General features: G+C 43.8%; 1 protein-coding gene across 2 annotated transcripts in view; it reads left to right on the top strand.

The window, feature by feature from the left end:
* GNA14 (G protein subunit alpha 14) overlaps nucleotides 1-22,504 on the top strand; it is a 164,000-nt gene that overhangs the window by 30,240 nt on the left and 111,256 nt on the right. The window contains exon 1 of one of the 2 annotated variants that reach the window (XM_045191614.2): nucleotides 11,582-11,635. The exons of the other annotated variant lie outside the window; for it this stretch is intronic. The gene's annotated coding sequence lies outside the window, so the exon portion shown is untranslated. Of the gene's footprint in view, nucleotides 1-11,581; nucleotides 11,636-22,504 lie in introns of those variants that run through there. 2 annotated transcript variants of the gene reach the window in all.

Here is a 22,504-nt window from a genome sequence, read left to right on the forward strand (position 1 = left end):
ATTTACAGCTTATGTTTATTCAGTGTAATTGAACATAAAGCACTGTCTGCGAGGTAACGTACACTCCAATTAGGGAGATGAATACATAAAAGTGATAAACTGTGCAAGAGGTCAGAAATCCCCGCAGCCTTTGGTGACTAGAGAAGTCTTCATGGGAGCAGATTTTGAGGTGGATCTTGAGTGAGGAGTAGGATTTCAGTTTAGTCATTCAACTGAGAAATATGTATCTGATGCACCCCATTCTGTTGTAGGATGTGAGGATCCAAAGATGACCTAGTCAGGAGTATATGTGTATCAGTCCCAAAATTTTTAAAAGATTTTATTTATTCATTTTTAGAGAGAGGGGAAGGGAGGGAGAAAGAGGGAGGGAAACATCAATGTGTGGTTGCCTCTCGCACACCCCGTACTGGAGACCAGGCCCGTAACCCAGGCATGTGCCCTGATTGGGAATCAACCTGGTGACCCTTTGGTTCTCAGCCCGAGCTCAATCCACTGAGCTACACCAGCCTGGGCCAGTTCCAAACTTTTAAGGTGGTGGAGACCCCAAAAGCAATAGAGTTCTTTGCCTAACCCTATGAAATATTGACAAATTAACACAAAGATGACTAAGTGGGCTAAGCCAGGTTTCAATGCAAAGAAAAGGAAACGTATGCTCAAAACAAGTTTTTTAAATACAAAAATTTGTTGGAGAAAACTAAAAGATGTGTCAAGTATCTCATTTTTTTCTGTATTTTCTACCAAAAAAGATCACTGAGGATGGGATGCCAAGCAAGACCAATATTTCAAAAGCTTGCTGAAGAAGATCGTCAGGAAAAGAATCTCACATTGGAGCAGAGGCTGTTTATTAAGTTTACCAGTGGATTTGGGTATGATGCTGTTGGTTTTGTTTTCAAAACTTATTTTTTTCCTCATCCAAGTATATGATTAGAGACAGGGGAAAGGAGGGAGAAAAAGAGGGAGAGAAACATTGATGTGAGAGAAAAACATTGATCGGTTGCCTCTCTCATGCTCCATGACTGAGGGCTGAACCCACAACCCAGGCATGTGCCCTGATCAGGAATCAAACCCGCGACCTTTTGGTTTATGGGACAACACTCCAACCAACTAAGCCATAGGCCAGGCCTCAGAACTCAGTTTTGTATTGAAAGTTATACTGTGCCCGTTCAAGGCCACTTGTTAGAGCCATTTCTGCGAAGTTTATCAGTTCTCTAGAGAAGTTCAAGCTGTGAGACCACAAGGGGTTTTTACCCTTTTTGCATATTTGTAATTTTGGTACAAATGCAACATCTTTAGAATGTGGGCAAGATGTGGGCAAGATGTTCGGTTTGTCAGGGCAGTGCTGAGGGTCTAATTAAGTTCTAAGGAATGTTGTTTGTTTGAAGTGCTGCCAATAGCTACAAAATCATCCTTCAACTATTCAACCACGCTTGGAATTAAAACTTAAAATAAGACAGTAGAATAACCAAACTTGTTTTTTATCCCTTTTGGAATATTTTGGGATCAGCTTAATGTCTTATTCCTATTTCCTTCCCTTGATGTTATCACCTGAAGTATATCCCAAGGAGCATTTCACTGAAAGCCTATCACATGACAGCATCAGAAAAGCACTCATTACTGTATGTGGTGGGGAAGAGGCGGAGGAGAAAGCAAGAACCTTGGTTTTAAGGGAGCTGGGGCGATTTCACAGTCAGGTCTTTATTTCTAATGGTAGGCAAAAACAGCCAAGTATCACTTGTGTAATACCTCATTCTATACAACAAGTCTCTCTAGTCAGAAAGAAAGAAATTAATTGGGAGATACCGTCACCCTTTCAAGGTTTCTATAATCAGCTTAATGAACATGACTTAATTTTAATCATTAAGAAAATACCTTTTTATCAATCCTGACATTTATGTTTATACTCGATGCAGTGACTGACATTTGCTTAGTGACACTGTCTCTAGACGACGAGCTGAGGAGGAGTCGGCATTTGGAGAGAAGTATGTCACAGTGCAGAACATGAAGTGGTGTGGCATTTTCCTGTTCAGAAGCATTTGTGGTGCTGAATATTTTCATGCAGTATACTTCTCCACGTGTCCCTGGACTCCGGGCCTGCAGGGGAGATAACAGCTACCTCCCTGAGGTCTGAGGGAGCCCCCATGTGCCATTTCCATCCTCCCTGTCCTGAGAGATAAATACAGCCCTGTCTCGGGCAATCTTCCAAGGGATTCATATCTTGTCTTTGTTTAAAAAAACAAAAACAAAAACAACTCAGCCTGGTCCATCAAGAGGTGCTTGTCTTTCGAAAACATCCCTAAAAGCCTTGAGTGTTTCTTTCCTATCTTTCTCTTGTCAAAATGGTTGCAATTTGGATTCTGCCACAGTAAAATTCATTTCCTGTCTGTGGTGCTGGCCAGATTTACTTTATCACACTTACATGCCTGTCAAGTGATAGCGTGGGTTAGTTGAGAGCAGCAGGAAGCAAAACAAAATGAGAAGCGCCGTGTTTTATAATCACACAATCAGCATCTCACTTTAGGGACAATGGTTTGGAAGGGAGTATGTTGGGCTGGATAAAAGCAAGAGCCCTGAGACCAAACCCCCTCTGCTGCCCTGGCCTAACTATGTGATCTCAGGCCCAGAGAAGTTAAATAGCTGCTGGTTTCATCTTCTGCAAGAGGAAGCGGTGTGTGTGTGTGTTGCATCCAGCATGGTGTACGTGGAAAGCCCTGGGTAGATGGTGTTATTGTTATCGTGAGCAAAGAACTAGGAAGAAGCACTCAAGGCATCTGTCACCAAGAATCACCCACTGTGCTTATGAGCTGTGATAGCTCATTTGGATAGAGAAGGCATACTCCCATCTGTAATTTATTAATTTAGCTTCTCAAGTCCTTGGTGAGTAAAGCCAAGGAATAAATCCGGACATTAATTTAGCAAATGGTCATCAAGCATCAGCTGTGTACTCGTGGATCTTGCCAAGTGGCGTGGAGAATGCAAATACGAAAGATGTGGCAACAGCGGCAAGCATTCCACTGCGGACACGAAACACGGCAAACAGCCGTATCATCGGGCAGGGCTGCTGCCAAGCGAAGGGCGTGAAGTGTTTAGAAGGGTGTAAAGTGTACAGTTCAGAAGTAGTCAGAGAAGGTTTCCTGCCAAAGGTGGCATTGGAGCTGGGCATTGAAGAGCGGAGGAAATCCTGGGGAATGGCATTGCAGTCACAGAAGCAGTGAGAAAGGCTGGGTTTACTCCTTCACACTTACATGAAATGCTGGTCAGTTATGTTTTTTTCCCCAAGGGCCTACAGTATTCTTTATTTTTATAACATGTTATATCTTCTTGCTTCAAGCAGAACCAGAGTTCTCTGCAATGCACATGGACTTGGGGAGTGCAGCCAGCTCTGCCACACACACATGGGAAGACACCATGGTTGAAACTTGAGCAAACCTGGCAGGGCCAGGGTCTTCTGTTCTGAGAATGGATTGCTAATTACAAACTCAGTTGTACCTCAGGAGAGGGTTTCTCATGACAGCTGATATGTCATTTAATTTCTTCCATCTTTTATATACACTATCCAAGGCATTAAGCTTTCTAAGTGTGCCTGGGGCCCTTTTCAAACTTGGAAGATGAGGAAAGTGGATGTTTTATCAAGACTGACTAGTTCTGTAGCTTTGGCAGCTCGGGCTCTTCAGAACCCAGCAGCCTCCCCATAAACACCAAAACTTTGGGTGTAAGACACTTTGTGATTTGGTTTCAGTTCTTATCCTATTTAGGGCGAGCTGGAGACCAGGGCAGCAGGCACATCCGTGGAAAGACACCTTTTCCTTCCACCACTCCGGGCCCGTGTAGAGGGGGCGGGGGATTGCTGCTGCACTCCTCAATCTCCGACCTGCCGTGTTCAGGAGAGCAGACACAATCTCTGTCTTGGACGAGAAGAACTGAATATGAAGAAAAACACAAGCCTAGATGCAAGGAATGGGCCTGCCCAGTCTCTGAGCTGAGAGTTCTTATATTCTGACTCTTTCTGATTCTGTTGTTCCAACATGTTGATGCTGAATTATTTCCTTATTTCTGTAACTGTTTCCAATTTATTTAGTCTTGGCAATGATATAATACACATACCCCCAACTCCTAACAAATGAGGCCTTGAGGGTAAAGGGGCTTTTTAAATTCTGAGGCATTAGACAAAAAAGGAAACAGGTCTATGAATTACATCCTAAACATGAAAAACAGTACAATATAAGGTGGCTTTAGCCTTATCAGACCTCCTCATTTGCTGACTAGTAGGAAAGAATTTTAAAAATACTTGAAACCAAGCTTTTAAAACTGTGCACATATTTGACCTGGATTTTTTTTCCTTCCTTTCTCTGCTTTGCCAATATGTAGTTGAACTGCATAGTTCAAAAGGCGAATCTGTAGGCAAGAGAGTGATTGTGATTGTTTGCAGGACGTGTTGCGACAGCCCTGATCAGAGCTTAGATGGTGCAGACAGACACATTGCCCTCAGCCCAGACATCCCAGAACCCCTCTCTCTGCCCCGCACAGGTCTTCACATCGTTTCAGCCTTCAGCAGTCAGGAGCCTTTAGGGAGAATGTTTTGTTCATGCAAAGTACAGCTTTGCCTTTGAGCTCTGTATTGGGGGTCAAAACGCTGCCCCAAGTCCTCCTGGTTTTCATGTGATTCCAGAGTAGCAACGTCTGTCACAATACATGGAACAAAATAAAGTGCAAACCAGACAGAGCATCCTAACACATCAGTCATTAGAGAGTTTAAGGAATGTTTTCCTGCAGATGAAGATAGGACAACATTTGAAACTGCACATCAGGGCTAGAAGTACAACATTCTCTCCTTTCCTAGTGAACTTCCACCCCTCTTCCTGCCACCTCCCTTCCCCCAACAAGAGCTTCCTAGTAATTTTCCTAGGAGGAATAATTGATCATTGAAACCAAGCCCAGCCCAGGGAGAAAAGTCTCATGCCTTGTGTGTTCTGACTTTCTCATGATCAAATACCTGGTTTTTGTTTAATTAAAATTATTAATTAAGAGAGAACCAAGATGGCGGCGTAGGTAGACACACTGAGCCTCCTCACACAACCAGAACTGACAGAAAATCAAACGGCAAGGAAGTCCGACACCAAGTAGATAAAAAAGAAACATACATCCAGACCGGTAGGAGGGGCAGAGAGGACTCGCGTGGCTGTGGTGGGACCGTGACTGGCGGAGTGTAGGACGAACGGGGCAGGCAGTCTGACCACTAGCAGACCCTGCGGCCCCACATTCACGCACAGATAAACTGAGAGCGCCGGACTCAGAGTAAAGCAGACCGTGCAACCCAGGGCTCCAGCGTGGGGAAATAAAGCCTCAAACCTCTGAGTGAAAACGCCCGTGGGGGTTGGGGCGGCAGCAGGAGAAACTCCCAGCCTCACAGGAGAGGTCGTTGGAGAGACCCACGGGGGCCTAGAGGGTGCACAAGCCCACCCACTTGGGAACCAGCATCAGAGGGCCCCAGTTTGATTGTGTGTGGCGGAGGGAGTGATTGTAATCCGGTGGAGAGTGGAGTGGGAGCCATTGCTCCCTCTCGGCCCTCCCCCACGTACAGTGTCACAGTGCAGCGACCAGCATTGCCCCGCCCCCGGTGAACACCTAAGTCTCTGCCCCTTTAAGTAACAGACACGCCAAGACAAAAAAAAAAAAAAAAAAAAAAAAAAAAAAAAAAAAAGGCCCAAATGACAGACCAGATCAAAGCTCCAGAAAAAAATACAACTAAGCGAGGAAGAGATAGCCAACCTATCAGATGCACAGTTCAAAACACTGGTTATTAAGATGCTCACAGAATTGGTTGAATTTGTTCGAAAACTAGATGAAAAAATGAAGACTATGCCAAGAGAAACAAAGGAAAATGTACAAGGAACCAATAGTGATGCGAAGGAAACTGGGACTCAAATCAACGGTGTGGACCAGAAGGAAGAAAGAAACATCCAGCCAGAAAAGAATGAAGAAACAAGAATTCGGAAAAATGAGGAGAGGCTTAGGAACCTCCAGGACATCTTGAAACGTTCCAACATCCGAATTATAGGGGTGCCAGAAGGAGAAGAGGAAGAACAAAAAATTGAAAACTTATTTGAACAAATAATGAAGGAGAACTTCCCCAGTCTGGCAAAGGAAATAGACTTCCAGGAAGTCCAGGAAGCTCAGAGAGTCCCAAAGAAGCTGGACCCAAGGAGGAACACACCAAGGCACCTCATCATTACATTACCGAAGATGAAACAGAAGGAGAGAATCTTAGAAGCAGCAAGAGAAAAGGAGACAGTTACCTATAAAGGGGTTCCCATAAGACTGTCAGCTGATTTCTCCAAAGAGACCTTACAGGCAAGAAGGGGCTTGAAAGAAGTATTCCAAGTCATGAAAGACAAGGGCCTACGTCCAAGATTACTGTATCCAGCAAAGCTATCATTTAGAATGGAAGGGAAGATAAAGTGCTTATCAGATAAGGTCAAGTTAAAGGAGTTCATCATCACCAAGCCATTATTATATGAAATGTTAAAGGGACTTATGTAAGAAAAAGAAGATAAAAAATATGAACAGTAAAAATGACAGCAAACTCACAGTTATTAACAACCACACCTAAAACCAAAATGAAAGAAAACTAAGCAAACAACTAGAACAGAAACAGAACCACAGAAATGGAGATCACATGGAGGGTTATCAATAGGGGATTGGGAGGGGGAGAGAGGGGGGAAAGGTACAGAGAATAAAGAACATAAATGATAGGTGGAAAATAGACAGGGGGAGGGTAAGAATAGTGTAGGAAATGTAGAAGCCAAAGAACTTATAAGTATGACCCATGGACATGAACTGTAGGGGGGGAATGTGGGAGGGAGGGGGTGGGCAGGATGGAGTTGAGTGAAGGGGGGGAAATGGGACAACTGTAATAGCATAATCAGTAAATATATCAAAAATTATTAATTAAGTACCTGCTTGTATTTGGTGCTAAGCCAGGCATAGTCCAGTCACAGGATCTGTCTCAAGGAGCTTGTACTTCGGGAAGGGCAATAAAGCAAGAACATAAAGTATTATGACACAAGACACTGCAGTGTAAGTGTCACTGCTGTGACACGTACCTTCACCAACACAGCCACGGGAGCTGAAAAAGAGGAAGAAAAAGTATTTTGAGTACAGAAGAATCAAGGAAGAATATATGAAGGGCTTAGGATGCATAAGATATATTAAATAGATTGGGGATTGCAAACTCAGATACCTTCAGAGGACCAAGCAGGGAACCTAATGAGGAATACTGTGGGGGGGGGGGGTGGCGGGGATCTGGGGTAAACTAGAGAAGGCTCATCCCTCCAAAAGGGGTTGCAATTTTTCAGGCCAAGCCAATGGTTGCCACCTGGGAACAGAGGCCCAACATGGCTAGACCTCATGTTTCATGAGAATGTAGAAATCTTTTTTGGGTGAAATATTTCAATTTTTGACAATTAAAAAACCAAGCTAAGATCCCATGAGAGTAAATATGCTTGTGCGGTGCGCACACAGTCATTAGGTTACAACCTCTGAGTTCAGTGTTAGGGGTGGATTCAAGCACCCAGGCACAGGGAGGAGGGTGTTGGATGTGAACGAGAAACTCAAGTGCGTTCTCATAGAACTGGAGCTTTGAGTACAGGGAGGGCTAGGGAAGGAGGTCAGAGGCCCTCGGATGCCAGATAGGAAGTTTAAACCTAATCCTCTCAGTATGGAGAGTCAGTCAGTGGTGTTTGGGAGCTAGGGGTGGGTTTACCAGATGGAGAAATAATCTGATCCACTATAGGAGAAGCATTAAATCAGAGAGATCTAGGCACTATGCTACTGTATTACACTCTACTATGCTGCATGTTTTACACAAATGAAACCGTTTCACCCTAACTAAGCTAGAGGTAGATATCGTTAATTATGTTTATTTAACACATGAGAAATGGGGGCTGCAGGGAGCTCCCCAAGACCATACAGGTAGGGAGAGAGGGGCTAGGATTTGAATCTGGGGACATTTGATTTTAATATCTGGATAATTTGACCTTCTGGTTTATGAAATTATTATTTTTTAATGGAGATGGAGAAATATGTTATTTCTTTTAATATACTAAATCTATCTCCTGTAAGTTCACCTTATATTCAAATATCTGAGAGCAAGGAGGGAGCGTTCTGTTCCACCAGGAGGGTTGATGTTAGGAAGCAATTTCATGTAGGAGGTAGAGCGGCGGCTGTCGGGAGGGTAGGACCAGTGCAGTTCGCCCTGGATGTAGTGGGCGATTGTCCTGAAAATGCCGTCTTTGGTGCAAGGGCTGTCTTCCTGCAGGGCAACGCCCATCTCTTAGAGCATGCTGACATTGTCATTCATTGTCTGTCAGTGAACCTGACATGACTGAATTTACTGATTCTTTCAGGGCTGCGACCCATGTTTCCTTATTCCTCAGGAGGAATGTAGAACCTCTCACCCCAAAGCCAGGTCTGGCATATGGTCTCCACTGCTGACCTGCGCCAGTAACACTTTCAAATATTTAAAAATGTTCAGTGTTATTCTTATTTATCCAGATATTGGATCTTGTGGTTTTCTAATTGGAAAGTGAATAACATACAGTCTAAGTTCCACTTAAGTTCTGGAACTTTAGTTCTTTTAAAATGAGCTGATTATGGGGAATGTTTGTGTTGATAAGTAATAGTATCTTCCTAATGACTTTGTGCGTAAAGTTTTTAAAAATGTGTGTGAGCCAGGACAGTCTTTGCTGGTCCCAAAGGGTGAATGGGCCTTTAAAAAGGTTACTTGCCTCGCCCCCTGCTATGCTACTGCTGCCCATCATTCTGACGCAGGAATGAGCTCAGGCAGCCCAGAAGCAGACTTCTGGGACTGTAGGTCAAAATGAATGAAACCAGGGCCGCATGGGCAATGTGGGCTGTCTGGTCCCCATCCCCTGACGTTTCCCCAGCAGAGAAGCAACGAGGGGGGCAGTCCCACGGCTCACTGAAACGCAAAGCTGTGTGCCGCGTGTCGTTAGGTCGCACTGGTTTCACTGTGAATCTTACGGCAGCCCCTCAACCACATGCTCCCTGGCTTCCTTCAGTGCAAGCCCGTGCCCAGATCATTTGTTTTGCAGGGAGAAATCTCTTAATTGATTACAAGGATTAGGAAAATGATAAGGAAGTGGGCTGAGTGTAAAACTGACATTGTACTGATTTCCTTCTCGGTAGCACTGGCTTTCTCATCCTTTTCGGGGAGAAGGGACGTGATTATACAGTTGACCCTTGAACAACAGGGTTTGAACTCTGCCGGTCTGTTTATGCACACATTTTTTTTCAACAAATGATTAATCAGCCCTCCATATCCCTGGGTTTCACATCTATGGATTCAACCAACCGCAGCTTAAAAACTGTATTTTCTATCCAGGTTGGGAGTCCACAGATGTGGAGGTTGTTCTATGCCATTTCGTATAAAGGACTTGAGCATCAAGGATTTGGGTATCTGCGGGGGTCCTGGCACCAATCCCCTCTGGATGCTTAGGGACTGTAGTTAAGTTTCGGGAGAATCAAAAGTTATATGTGGATTTTTGAGTGCACAAGGGGTGGGTGCCCCCCTACATTCTTCAAGGGTCAACTGTAGTCTTATTTAATATTTTCCTGACTAAAAGGCATGTATTGTAAAGCATCATTTTAGGAAGTTAATTTCTCTGTCCTGAAGGCAATAACTCTGATTGATGGTCATAATTAAAATCCTAGAGACTGCCTTTGCAGGCAACTCCAACTGCCTGTGTTGCTTTAGGTAACCTGGTTTACCCAGTGTGTACCGACTAAAGGTTAAAACCCAAGCAGAGAGGAAAAGGCGATATCCAGCCATCCTTGGTGCTTTCTCCACCCTGGACAAACAAACACCCCCTCCCCTTTTGACAAACACATATCTATAAAGGCTGAGCTGACTCATGAAATGGCTTTTGAGAATGGAATACAAGTGATACCTGAACCCCAGGGTGATACGTTGAATAAGGATTATTCTTTGTTCTTCCAGGAACCCTCACTTCCTAAAAAAAACATAACTCACTTTGTTTAGCCTGAATAAAATTTCTAGGTCAAGGTCAAATAAATTGGCTATACTAACAGTTTGTTTAAGGCAGAGGCAGTCAAATAGCTCTGCCCTAAAAAGGCTTCAGGAAATGAAGTAGCCTGGCTTGTCAGAAAGGTAGACTGTCCTCACAATTGATTATTTGATTACCAGGCCACAGAAATGTACCTGTGAAAACCAATGCCAGGCCCTGGCCAGATGGCTCAGTTGGTCGGAACATCGTCCTGTACACCAAAACGTTGCATGTTCTATTCCCGGTCAGGGCACCTTCCTAGGTTGCAGGTTTGATCCCTGGTTGAGGTGCATATGGGAGGCAACTGATCAATGTTTCTCTCTCATAGCAATGTTTCTCTTTTTCTCTCTCTTCCTTCCTCTAAGTCAATTTTTTAAATGCCAAGCTTTGGAAAGCTGGGACTAAAAGTTAGTGAACTAAATAGATTCCTGGGGCCCCCAAAAGTCTTGTGATACCAATCTTGATTTCTCAAATATATTGCAGGATCTATATAAAAATGGAATAAAAATGAAGATGCCTTTAAATGCTCATGTCTCAACAGACAGCTCTCCTTGTCGGCCCTGCCGGCACTTTGCTTTTCCTGATGTGGCTAACATGCAACCCCGTGCTGCATCCTGAGCACCTTTAGGCGGTGGCCGAGGGAATGCTCAAGCATGTGCCCTCCTTTGATGAACTGGCCATGGCTCTCACCGTTCAGAGCAGCATGGCCACACTCAGTACATATTTGTAGGATGGAGAAAGCTGTTACTCAGTGTGGGGACAGCAGAAGGCCTTTCTGGGCTGAGGTGACCTCTGACTCAGTTTAAGGCTTAACAGTAGGAAGGCATCACCCCATAAAGAAGGGTGACTGGTAGCAACTTCCATGCTGTACGTGCTACACAGCATGCTAGCTTAGGTAGTAGATTTACTACCTTTGACTGTTTCCTGACTCGTCTCCGTGCAGAGTTACCCTTGCTTCTGCAGGCTCTGATTAAATGCTGTTGTTAAACTTCCCGTATTTAGTTCTCATCCTTTTATTCAAACAGCCCTCAGACGCTTATTAAGCATCTGCTTGTCTTGCTTCCTTGCTACTGGGGAAAGCACTGTGCCAAACCCAAAATTCCTACCAAGTTCCTTAGTCATTCTCCTGTTATATCAAGAAATCACCACATTCTGCCTGCTGCTTTCATGTTCTCCATTCATTCAAAACGCTGAAAAATATAAAGCATTTTATTGGTTGAGGTTCTATGGTTACAAGTGATAGACACTTGCTAATGAAAGCAAGAAAAAGAATTCACTGAAGGGCTTTGGATTGTGGGAGAAAGAAAATGGACTCACAAAGATGTCCACATCCTAAACCCTGAAACCTGGGAATACAAAGGGACTTTGCAGGTGGAGAGTATCCTGGACTATCCCGGAAGCCCAAGGTAATCACAGGGTCCTGATAAGAAGGAGATGGGAGGGTCAACCAGAGGAGATGTGATGACAGAAGCAAAGGTCAGAGGGATGGCATTGCTGGAAGGAGGTGACACGCCGGGGAAGGCAAGTAGCCTCTAGACGCTGGAAAAGGCAAGGTAGGAATCCTTCTCTGATGCTTCCAGAGGAAGTGCAGACCTGTCACCCCTTGGTGTTAGGACTTTGGACCTCTAGAACCGTGAGATAATAAATTTGTGTGCGCACACATGTGCATGCATGCATGTGTATTAACATGAAATTTACACAACATAAAATTAACCACCTTAAAGTGGATGAATCGGTGGCTCTTAGTACATTGCAAAAGCTATACAGCCATCACTCTATCTAATTCCACAAGATTTTCATCACCCCAAAAGGAAGCCTCGTACTTATCAAGCAGTCACTTCCCATCTCTTCACCCCCTCTCTCTCTGGGAACCACCAACCTGAGGTCTGTCTTTATGGATTTACCTGTGCTGGGTATTTTATATAAATGAATCATATGGTATGTGATCCTTTGTGTCTGGCTTCTTTTACTTTGCATAATGTTTTTAAGCTTCGTTCATGTTGTAGCAAATATCAGTATTTCATTCTTTTTATGGCTGAATAATATTTTGTTGTATGGACATACCATAGTTTGTTAATCCATTTATCCACAGATGGGCGTTTGGGCCGTCTTGACCTTTTGGCTACTGTGAATAGTGCTGCTTTGAACATGCATGTGCATGGACTTATTTGAGTACCTGTTGTTGATTCTTTGGGGTATATACTTAGGAGTGAAATTGCTGGATTATGTGGTAAGTCTGTGTAACTTTTTGATGAAATGCCAGACTCTTTTCCTTCGTGCCTGAACCATTTTACATTCCCACCAGCAGTATACAAGGATTTCAATTGCCCCATATCCTTATTAACACTTATCTTCCTTTTTAAAAAAATATAGCTATCTTAGTGGATCTCTCACTAGTTGGTTTTGGTTTGCATTTCTCTAATGACTAATGATGTTGAGCGTTCAAATTTTATGTACATCTTATATATAGAATGGTACATTCAAGTCCTTTGCCTATCTTAAAATTGGCTTTTGTCTTTTTGTTGACTTTATATACTCTGGATGCTAGACCCTTAATTTGTGTTGTTTTAAACCACTGAGTTTGTAGTAATTTATTATAGCAGCAATAAAAAACAAATGCAGAGGAACTCACAGAATTCAAGGAAATATTGAACAACCAAGTTGTGGGAAAGATGCTGTGGGATTCTGGGTCACAGGAATTAATGGATGATCCATGTGAGACATTTCTTTTAAGATGTATCGATTCTAGTTGCTTTCAAGTTTTGTGTCCCTGATGTAAGAGGGCAGAGTGGCTTGTGTAGTCAGTGTAATGCTCGGTTGCTAGGACAGACGGCTGCAGATGGCCTTGATTGCTAGTACCACTGAGACTGCGTGTACTTGAAATAGAAGGGCAAATGGTGTTGGAAAGGCAAAAACAAAAGGAATCCACAAAGGCATGCTAAGAAGGTAACACTACAGAATAACAAAATAAACCCAATGTGATAGACTTAAAAGCTGTGACAATCCAAGAGAGAAATCTGGAAATTATAAGATAGGGAAGGTGTAGCAGAAGACAAGCACCAAAAAGAAACATTTGGGGCTTAGTGGATAGATATCACAGATTCCATCCATAGGAACATACCATCTGGAAAAAGGAGGTGATGACTCTTTTGTTCTGCACTCATCATACTCCCCTTCAGGTAAGGAATTCCATTCTGTGCTCCCCACCTTGACAGTGATACAGGCAAAACAGAGCATGTTCAGAGGTGAGAGGCCAGGAGACAGGAATCATGCCATTGGAGTAACAGTCAAGGAAATGGGCTGTTTACCTGAAGGAGGAAAGATTCTGGACAAGAGGAGGTAGGCTGTGATAATTGTTCTCAAAGTGGGGAGGATTAAGACCAAAGTAGTTTAGTTGAACAAAATAGAAGTCTCCTTCTCGCTCGCATCATAATCCAGAAGGGTCTGTGGTGGTGAGAGCTGAGTTCTGCTCCTTGGATTTTATGGCTCCACCTTCCTCCAGACCTTTGCTCCCTCATGCAGTAAAGGAAGAAGAAAAGAGTGAGGACTCCACATGCATGTATGTGTGTGTTCATGGACCAGACCTGGCACTTCTGCACATCCCTTCTGCTCCCATTCCATGGGTTAAAACTTATTCGCACATCCACACCCACTGCTAGGAATGCTGGGAAAAGTAGTCTTGTTGCTCAAAAAAAAAAAGGGTGATGTGAACATTACTGAGCACAAATCACTTTCCCAAGGCCATGTGTAGTGGGCCCACAACTCTGGGAAAGCAAGATTGATTAATTATTGACCCCCATGGGGAAAAAAGGAGGAAGCAAATAAGAATCCCTGCCTTTGCTCTTTTGTTTTCATTAGGTTGGCTCCTTATCTTGCTTTTCCATGTTTTCTTTCTCTTTTCCTTCCCCTTATAGGATTTAGCTGTGTGTTGACTCTGACTTCATGACATATGAACTTTGCTCTTCATTTCCTGCCTGTCTTTGTATTAATTATGATTATGGGGCTTCAGGTAAAGGTTTTAACTCTATACAGAGTGGATAGAGCAGACCAATGCTCACGGTCCAAATGTGGCTTGAAGTCTTGGCAAATTCAAGTGTGTTTGTGTGTGTATACATGTGTGTGCATGCATGTGCACCTACGTTTCAATATTGTGTGATACCCAGTAAAAATCCAGATGTGTGTTTTCCTTGAAATATGGAAAGATTGGGCAAGTCTGGGTCTGCATGCCCACGCGCACAAAGAACAGTAAGAAGAAAAGGCGTGCATTTTCAATGTTGCCACAGTCTCTACTACTCCCTATTGTATTCTTGGTGCTGAGACCTAGAGTCAGTTTCCACTTATCATCACATGGGTTCAATCATTTTTCAAAATGTTCTGCTCTCTAGATAATTTTGTGATCCCTCCTTTGCTGTTAGGCATTTGAGTTTGGAATCATTGGCTTTTCCTACTGCCACTGCAGCTGAAACATTAGTTAGAATGGAAGGTTGGGGGTGAGGGGTCACTGAAGACAAGGTGGGTTGGAGGCAGAGGGTTGACTGAAGGATGCCAAGTTGCTTATTCTGTAATACAGGGGAGGCCAACTGAAGTATGGAGCAGTGGTCTCTAAACCTTGATGGTGGGCCTCATCAATAAAATAATATTTGCATATGTGTCCCTCAAAGTAGGAATTATTACTTAAAATTATATGCACATACTGATATTATTCCCAGATGCAGTAACTCTTACGGTCATAATTAGAGATGACTGTAAGTCCATATTGCAAATAATCTTCATTATAATTGTGGCTTTCTGGACCAACTATTTAGTTGGCAGATTCTTAATGTTATCTTTAATTGGCAGTTTCTTGGCATTAGTTGAGCCTCTTATATATTTTGTGAGGGTTAGTTTAAATGAAACTAGATGATGTGTCCTATAAATTCTGTGACTTACACACTTCAGCCTGTTGCATGCAGTAAGCTACACAGAGTGAACAAGTCATTCCACCTCTCTCAACCCCTCTGAGTTGCCAAATTTTATTTCCACCCTTTCTCATGATTCTTTCATACAACCTGTTAGGAGGCCATCTGACAGATGGACCAAGTGAAGGTACCTGTGTTTGTTTAGATTTAAAACTTTTAGATAAAAATAACATAAATAGAAGTTTAATACTTTCTTCCTGTGGACCAATGAAGTATCTCATTTGTTTCCTAGACAGCCCACTTTAGGTCCAGTGGTGGCGGGTTAAAAAGCCTTGCTACTCAGAAAGTCTCCAAAACAGCAGTGGCATCATCTGGGAGCAAGACAAAAATGCAGATTCCAGACTACGCCTCAGACCTGCTGAGCCAAAATCTGCATTTTAACAAGAGCTCGGGAGATGTGTATGCACAGAAAAGTTTCAGAGACACTAGTGAAAAGGCCAACCAAGGAGATTTGGGGGGGAGGGGCAGTGGAGGGCAGGAGGCATGTAGAGGAGATCATGGGATCTCATCATAACCCGCAGACACTAGACACATCAGTGAGGTGTTCGGCAGCTTCCCAGACCCATACTGGGAAGTGGGTCAGTCAAAGCCAACAGAACTATTCTGAAAAGATTTTTTTTAAAAAAAAAATTCCCAACCCCTCAACCAACAAGAAGATAAAACAAAAATAATTAAAATCCCAAGCAAAAGTTTAGTGGGATTTCATGAACTTACAGAGAAAGCATTTGTTTTGGAATCTGCAGGCAGATTAGTCCAGATTCCTTGAAGGAGGGTTTTTTGGTTCCCAGAGCTTTTCCACATTTCCCAGCTGCCTGCAATTTAGCTGCCTTCTTAGCTGCAGCCTAATGACTTCAGGCATGTTCTTGTCTCCCCTGGTTGTCTTCTTTCTCCCTGTCTTCCAACCTGAACTCAGCCTTCAAGGCCCTGCCTCCATTACCTGAGCAGATTCACAAAACAAGGCTTTGCTGTCTCTTCATTTGTTTGGGAATTAGGTCAATTAGAGATGGAATAAAACTCTTGCGTATCCCAAGACATCTAGGTCTTTGTACCCGTGAGTGCTGAGGGGAAGTCTCTGTGCATCCTTCTGTAAGCAGTTTGACCAAAACAAATTTCAGACACTGGCGCTGTAGAAGTCAGCAGGGAACCTGATTTGACATGGCTGAGTAGAGGTGTGAAAACCCGGCCCTGCCAGCCAGATGGAGGTTTCCATCAATGCAGTGGTTTTGACACCTCCTGGATACTGCTCAGTGCCCTGAGAATCAAAGATAAGCAAGACCAGGCCTCTGACCTTACAGAGCCCAGTGTCTTGTGGCAGATAGAGATTTGTAGATGGATACTTCAGCAACCACAGATATGTTGTGCAACAACCAAAATATGTAGGAGGTGTCAAGTGATAAGAGTGGAGAGAATGATTAAATTTTGTGGCAACCGAGATGATCAAGCAAAGGGGGGCTGTGTTTGAAAGTTAAATAATATTTGTCTAGTGGACTGGAGGGAACAAAAAGAAATCTAGATAGATGGAATAGCTTATGCAAAATGGACATGTGAATTGGTGTTGAGTGTTGGTCAACTGCAAGGCCAAGGTGATGGGCAGGATCTCAGGAGAGGCAGATAGACAGTGACTAAGGAGTCTGGATTTTACTCTGGTGGACAGTGTCTCTTAAACCAGGGTGTACCTAACTAGGGTGCAAAGCAGTAGGGGAGGGGTGAATCCTCAACAGAGTAGGAGGGGGAAAGGCTGGTAAAGCTGTAGTGGGCAGTGATGAAGGTGGGAACTGACCAAAGTTGAGGGAAAGCACGGCACCGAGGGTATGGAAATTATAAGCACACATCCAAGGTTTCCTCGGGTTCTCTGGGGCTTTCACGTGCAGAGTAGGATCAGGGCAGGGTCAGTAGCTCTGGGTGCCCCAGCTGGGCAAACACTGGGACGTAAAAGTAAAGTGTCAGTGAAAGTGGACCAAGAGGAGAGAACATGTGAATTATTTTTAAAAATGATAGAGCTACATGATCCAGACCATGTAAAAAAAAAATGAAGCCAGGAGAGAAAATAATTTGAGGAAAAATGGGGGTTCCATAGAACTCAAGGTATTTATGAGCTCTAGGAAGCTGAGCTGATCTGAAGTTGTGGTCAGAGAGCAAATTGTTAGAATTGAATGTTGCACAAGGGGAAGGTTCCAGTGGACTCCAGGTTTGGGGTGCCAGACTTCCCCTGTACCTCTTTCTCTGTGCATTAAGCTGGGTCTGTCCCCCTGTGTTGCTTTAAGGTGGTGGGGAGGTCCACCAACAGATGAAGTTGGGTGATGGGAGATCATAACAAAGGTGCAGGGGAATGTGGGATCAAGGCTGATTCTTTGGAGGAGTCAGGAGCCCTGGGGTCTAAGGCGTCTGTGACTTGGCCAAACTGTGGGAACAGGAGCTTCCTGTCACTTGAGATTCAACTTTAGTGACTTGCCTAGTTTGCCAGGCATTTATTTCCTAAAAGAGAGAATGTGACTGGGTTGATTCGGTCAATACCCAAACCAAGGTCTTTTGTACCAAATCTTCTCTGAAAGTGGATCTCCCTTATGCCGGGGCAGTTTGTAGCTGTGTGGGCCTGTAATCTGGACCCGGGAGATAGTTCACGGCAGGAAACTCTTTCTAACAGGTAGTATGTGCTGGCACGCGGACTCGTGTTCTCTTCACAACAGCCTCGTGACGTAGGTACTATATTGTCTTCACTTTACATGTGAGGAAACTGAGGCACAGAGAGACTGAATGACCGGCCCAGGTGCCCATAGCTGAGACGTGTCTGGCTGTAGAGTCTATGTTCTCAACCTCTTGAGTGACTGGCCGCTTCTGAAAAGAAATGATTCCAAACATGTTTCTTAAAAGGTGGGAGCAGGCTTCATGGTTTCCTTCCACAGCCTGTGAGAGAATAGCAAATAAATAAAGTTTCTTGAGGTCCCTATAAATGTGGCCCTCCTCCCACATACCCCCACGCCCCACCCCAAGCCCGTGAGAGTTGCAGGTGGATCTAGTTAGCTGTAGGGTGACAGTACAATTAATCAGTCAAACTGGGGCAGTTGGAGAGTAAAAGTGGGCATTATTGACTATGCCAGCACAACAGGCACAGAGTAGGGCTTCCCAGGCAACGCAGACCACCTTAGTTGCATGTCCTATATTAAGCAAGAATTGAAAGGAGCCCCAAGTTGACCCATAATATTTACGACCTGCCAGAGGAGGACAAAAATTCAAAAATTGCAAATTCCAAGAAGCCTGGTTTATAGATTTTGAAGGAATAAATGACAGAAGTTCAGTGTGTCCCGAAGAGGTTGCGGAGAAGGATAGGAAACAATCGCCGGGAGCAAGGCGAGGGCATAGCTGGTGTCCATGTAAGAAATGTCCAAACCTGCAGAGAATTTTTATAAGAATTTGAGCCAAACTGATGACAGTTGTTGGGAAGCGACATGTCAAATGCTCCCTAGAAAAATGCTTCCTGCAGTTTGCAACTTCCTTTTTGCATTTTGAATTAAGGCCAAAGTGTAAAGTTACCTGAAGGTGGGGGAAAGCAAGGAGGGGATAGTTAACAAGATTACGCACTCTCTTGAGAGTGGCTTTTGAGGGTCTGAAAGAGGCATTTCAAGGTGTTAACCTAGATGCACAGAGACAATGGACAGGGCCTGCCGAGGGCAAGGACAAACCTTTACGAAAATGTTATGTGCTGGGGGAATGACTGCCCACCATGACCTGCCCAGTTAGGAATTTGTGATTAGATCGCCCTGTGAGGTCACTTCCCATAGAACCTCTTTTTCATCCACACTGGAAAGTGAAAAAACAGGCCACTCTTTGCAATAACTTTTGTCCAAGCCCTTTACAGATGAACAAGTTAATACTTGCCATTGATTTAAATTAGTCAGCAAACCCAAAGGAAACTTTATGAAACCCAGGTCGTTTTGCCTCTCTTAGAGAGTCTATCACTGAAATGTGTCTCAGGGGAGAGCTTGGGGTCCACTCAGCATTTCCTGCTGTAGAAAGCAACCTTAAATGGCTGAAAGAGAAATCATAGTACTTTGAAAAGCCCAAGACCAGAGATTTCAGGAATCCAGATTTCCTTTGAATTTGCAAAGCTAACATCACTTTACAAAACTGGAGAAACTTGATTCTTGGGCAACTGAAAGAATGTGCCTCAAGGTCATAATGTCATAAAACCAGAACCAGTACCAGCCTGGGCAAGCAGCTGGCCTCTGGTTCCAGATTTTCATCTTTGTTGTTGAGGGAGGGCAGGACTGGGGGCACCCCTCACCCGGAACTTCTAGTCCCAGTAGTAGTTGGTTTAGGGAAACAGTTGAGGTGAGAGGGTGAGAGGGAGGGAGTCAGGGAGGCAGGGAGAGAGAGAGAGAGAGAGAGAGAGAGAGTTGTCTGTGTTGGCACAAAGTATTGTCACCCGAAGACAATTGTCAACACTACCTGCTCTGCTCCTTTGTGGTCACTTGTGCTCAGCCTTGGAGTGAAGACCCTTCATTTGTTCAGGGTGCCTGAGGGCTGGCCACATGGGCTGGTACTCCAGCTGTACAGGAGTGGGATAGGATGGGACTAAGGCCACAGATCTCAGAGTTCCTGATGTGGGGGAACAGGAAATTTCCCCTCTTTTCCCTTGTAGTTCTGGCTGGCCTAGGAATTAAACTGACGTGAGAGTTTAATAGGAAAAAATAACAAAATTTAATTACGTATGTACCTTTGGAGGTTCCATAAGAATATAGGACCTGAGGACAATTGGGCAGTTAAAGCTTTTATGCCATCTGAAGCTAAGGAGAAAGGGGGTAGTGGTTTGTACTTCAAAGAGGAGGAAGGCAGTGGACATGGAAGTGGAAAGCAGATGTTCGGTAAACGAATGTTTGCTGGGCCATCTTTAGCCACGGGACACGGGGAGCGCTATGCTCAAAGAGGCCTTGCCAGGTTCCTCCTTGTCGGTCACACCTAGTTCATATTAATTACGATTGTCTGTGAGGATAGTTTTTCCAAGAGCAGATCCTCTATTTCAATCCCTTTAGGTAGTTAGGGGGAGGTCAAAGATTCTTTGAGTCTTTTGTTCTTAAAAAATAATCAGCTTAAAATCATCAATATGCCCCCAAAAGGCCTACTTTGGGGTGGCAAACTCTGCTTCCCTTACTGGGTCCAGGCATCCTCAACCCATGCCCTGCATCTCACCCCCAGCCTCCCACAGCTGGATGGGCCAGAGGCAGTGAGTGACTCCGTGGTTGCCCCAGACATCTTAACCAGTGTCACCCTGTAATCTGAGATAGGACCATGCATTCTCTACGCCCACAAGGCGGTGTTTTGGATGGGAGTCAATTTGGAAGGATTTATGACTCGTGAAAACTGTGGAGCTCTATTTTTCCTGGAGTATGTTAGGTGGCCCTACAGTCTGTGTGCCTCTCACTCAACTGGTCCATTCCCTTTCCTGGTAATGAATCCTCTTCGTGTTCGAAGCCTATTTCTTTATGAGGACAACAGTTGGTGTGGAAATGAGGTGCTGGAGGGTTTCTACTAAACTGCAATATGGGAAGCTGTGTGAGGATAAGTGTTGGAAGGACAGTCCTCAGTGTTTAAACTGAGGATCTGGGTATACAGGCATGAAAATATTTTTGCACTCTCATTTGCGAGTTTTTAAAATCCTATCCTTTAAAAAATTTTCAATATTATCGACATGCAATATTAGATTAGTTTGAGGTGTGCAACATAGTGATTAAACATTTGTCTAACTTACACAGTGACCTCCCTGGTAAGTCTTGTACACATCTAACTCCATAAATAGTTATTATTTCAATGCAACATTATTGACTGTATAAGTTTTGTGAGCTTTAAGGAAGTTGGTGCTAATCTATATCTTAAGATTGTAGCAACATGTGACCAAACTTGTTATTTTCGTACTATAGGTGGTGTTTTTCACTGTTGTACCTATTCCAATAGTTGAGTCATATAGGAAACACAATGCAGAACAAGTTCTAAACAAGTTTTTCAAGTGATATAAACCTGTCACGGGCCCTGGACGTAATAGAGTTTTCTAAAATTAATGTGAGAGATGAAACCACAGAGCCACTGATGCAGGATAGTCCCAGAGGTCCTCAGACAAAAGCGAGGCAAGACTGGATCTTATTGCCAGGACCGTTCATTGATTCACTCTGTCATCCTCGGCCTACTTTTCCGGCTTCTGATGATGAGTGACCCGACACTGCATGATGCGGGCTTGTGATGGTGAGAGAGGAGCACTTAGGGTTTCTTTGTTTGAGTCCATAAAAACACACGGCTCCTTGGAGAACAAGAGTTTTCAAGATCGTTTGATGGGAAAAAAACAAGTTATTGCAGAGTTAAGTGCAAGAGCCAGACAGTGGGGTGCTGGGATCGGTCAGAGGCTGTGGAAGTTATGAGTTTACCACCAAAACAGCGCCCCAGAGTCCTGATAGTGTGACCAGCGATTCCAAAGTACCCCCACAAAATCCTTTTCTCTCTTCCTGCTTCAGATGCTAGAGAGCCCCCTTTGAAAGAGGTAAATAAATAGGCAGGTTCTCAGAGTGTTTAAGTTATAGATGGGGAATATCAGTGATTTAAGGAGGTTGTGCTAAAATGATTCCAATTGTGTTGATGGTAAACCAGCTGCCTCTGGAAAACACTTTGGCAAAGAGAAGTCTTATCCAACTGGTAACAACCTTGGAGGGGGATACCCCACCATCGGAAGATGGGTGGACTTGTGCATTTTTTAAAGTACGTTGACTTGAACCCACTAAATGGCTGTGGCTACCAGACCCACTAATTAAATTTCTGAGTAAATAAAGAGTAAGCTATGGTCAAGGTCTGAGAACTATACTCTATTTTATTGTTATACTACCAAATTGGCAAAACTCTGAACTTCCATTTAGGGGAAAAAGGAATTTATCTGAATTTTTTCCTGTAAGTGTGAAGTATGTAGACAAGTAGGGGCAGATGCCCTCCGTGTCCCCTAAGCAGTAAATTCAGGTGTTCAAGTCCATATAGCCAGGTGACAACTAAAGTGAGTTCCTGAGTGACTTTTAACTTAAGATGAAGGATGCCCCTCACCACCCACCGCCATTAACTCTTCAGACACCTATGGATCTGCATTAATATGTGTAAGTGCTTTGGTGTCCAGCCTGAAGTACTTAATTTACACTTTCTTGCAGAGGGCTAGGAATATGACTGTTCCAAAGGCTACTTCTGTGTGATTTATTATATTTCTGTGCATGCCCATTCTACTACTGTATGGAAAATGCTAGAGTTCAGCAAGGAACAGGAGTAAGTTTCTGAGCTATCAGATTATAAGTAGGGTTCAGATGTTTGACATTTGTAGGTTAGCAGATGAGGTTCATATTTTAATAATTTCATTTACTCCGGAAAACATCGTCTTTGTTTCTGAGAACAGTCATAAATTGGGGGAGGTTTAAAATGTTCATCCAACCTTTTGTTCCTGAG

The sequence above is a fragment of the Desmodus rotundus genome, chromosome 1 (assembly GCF_022682495.2).
Source record: "Desmodus rotundus isolate HL8 chromosome 1, HLdesRot8A.1, whole genome shotgun sequence".
Classification (NCBI taxonomy): Eukaryota; Metazoa; Chordata; class Mammalia; order Chiroptera; family Phyllostomidae; genus Desmodus; species Desmodus rotundus.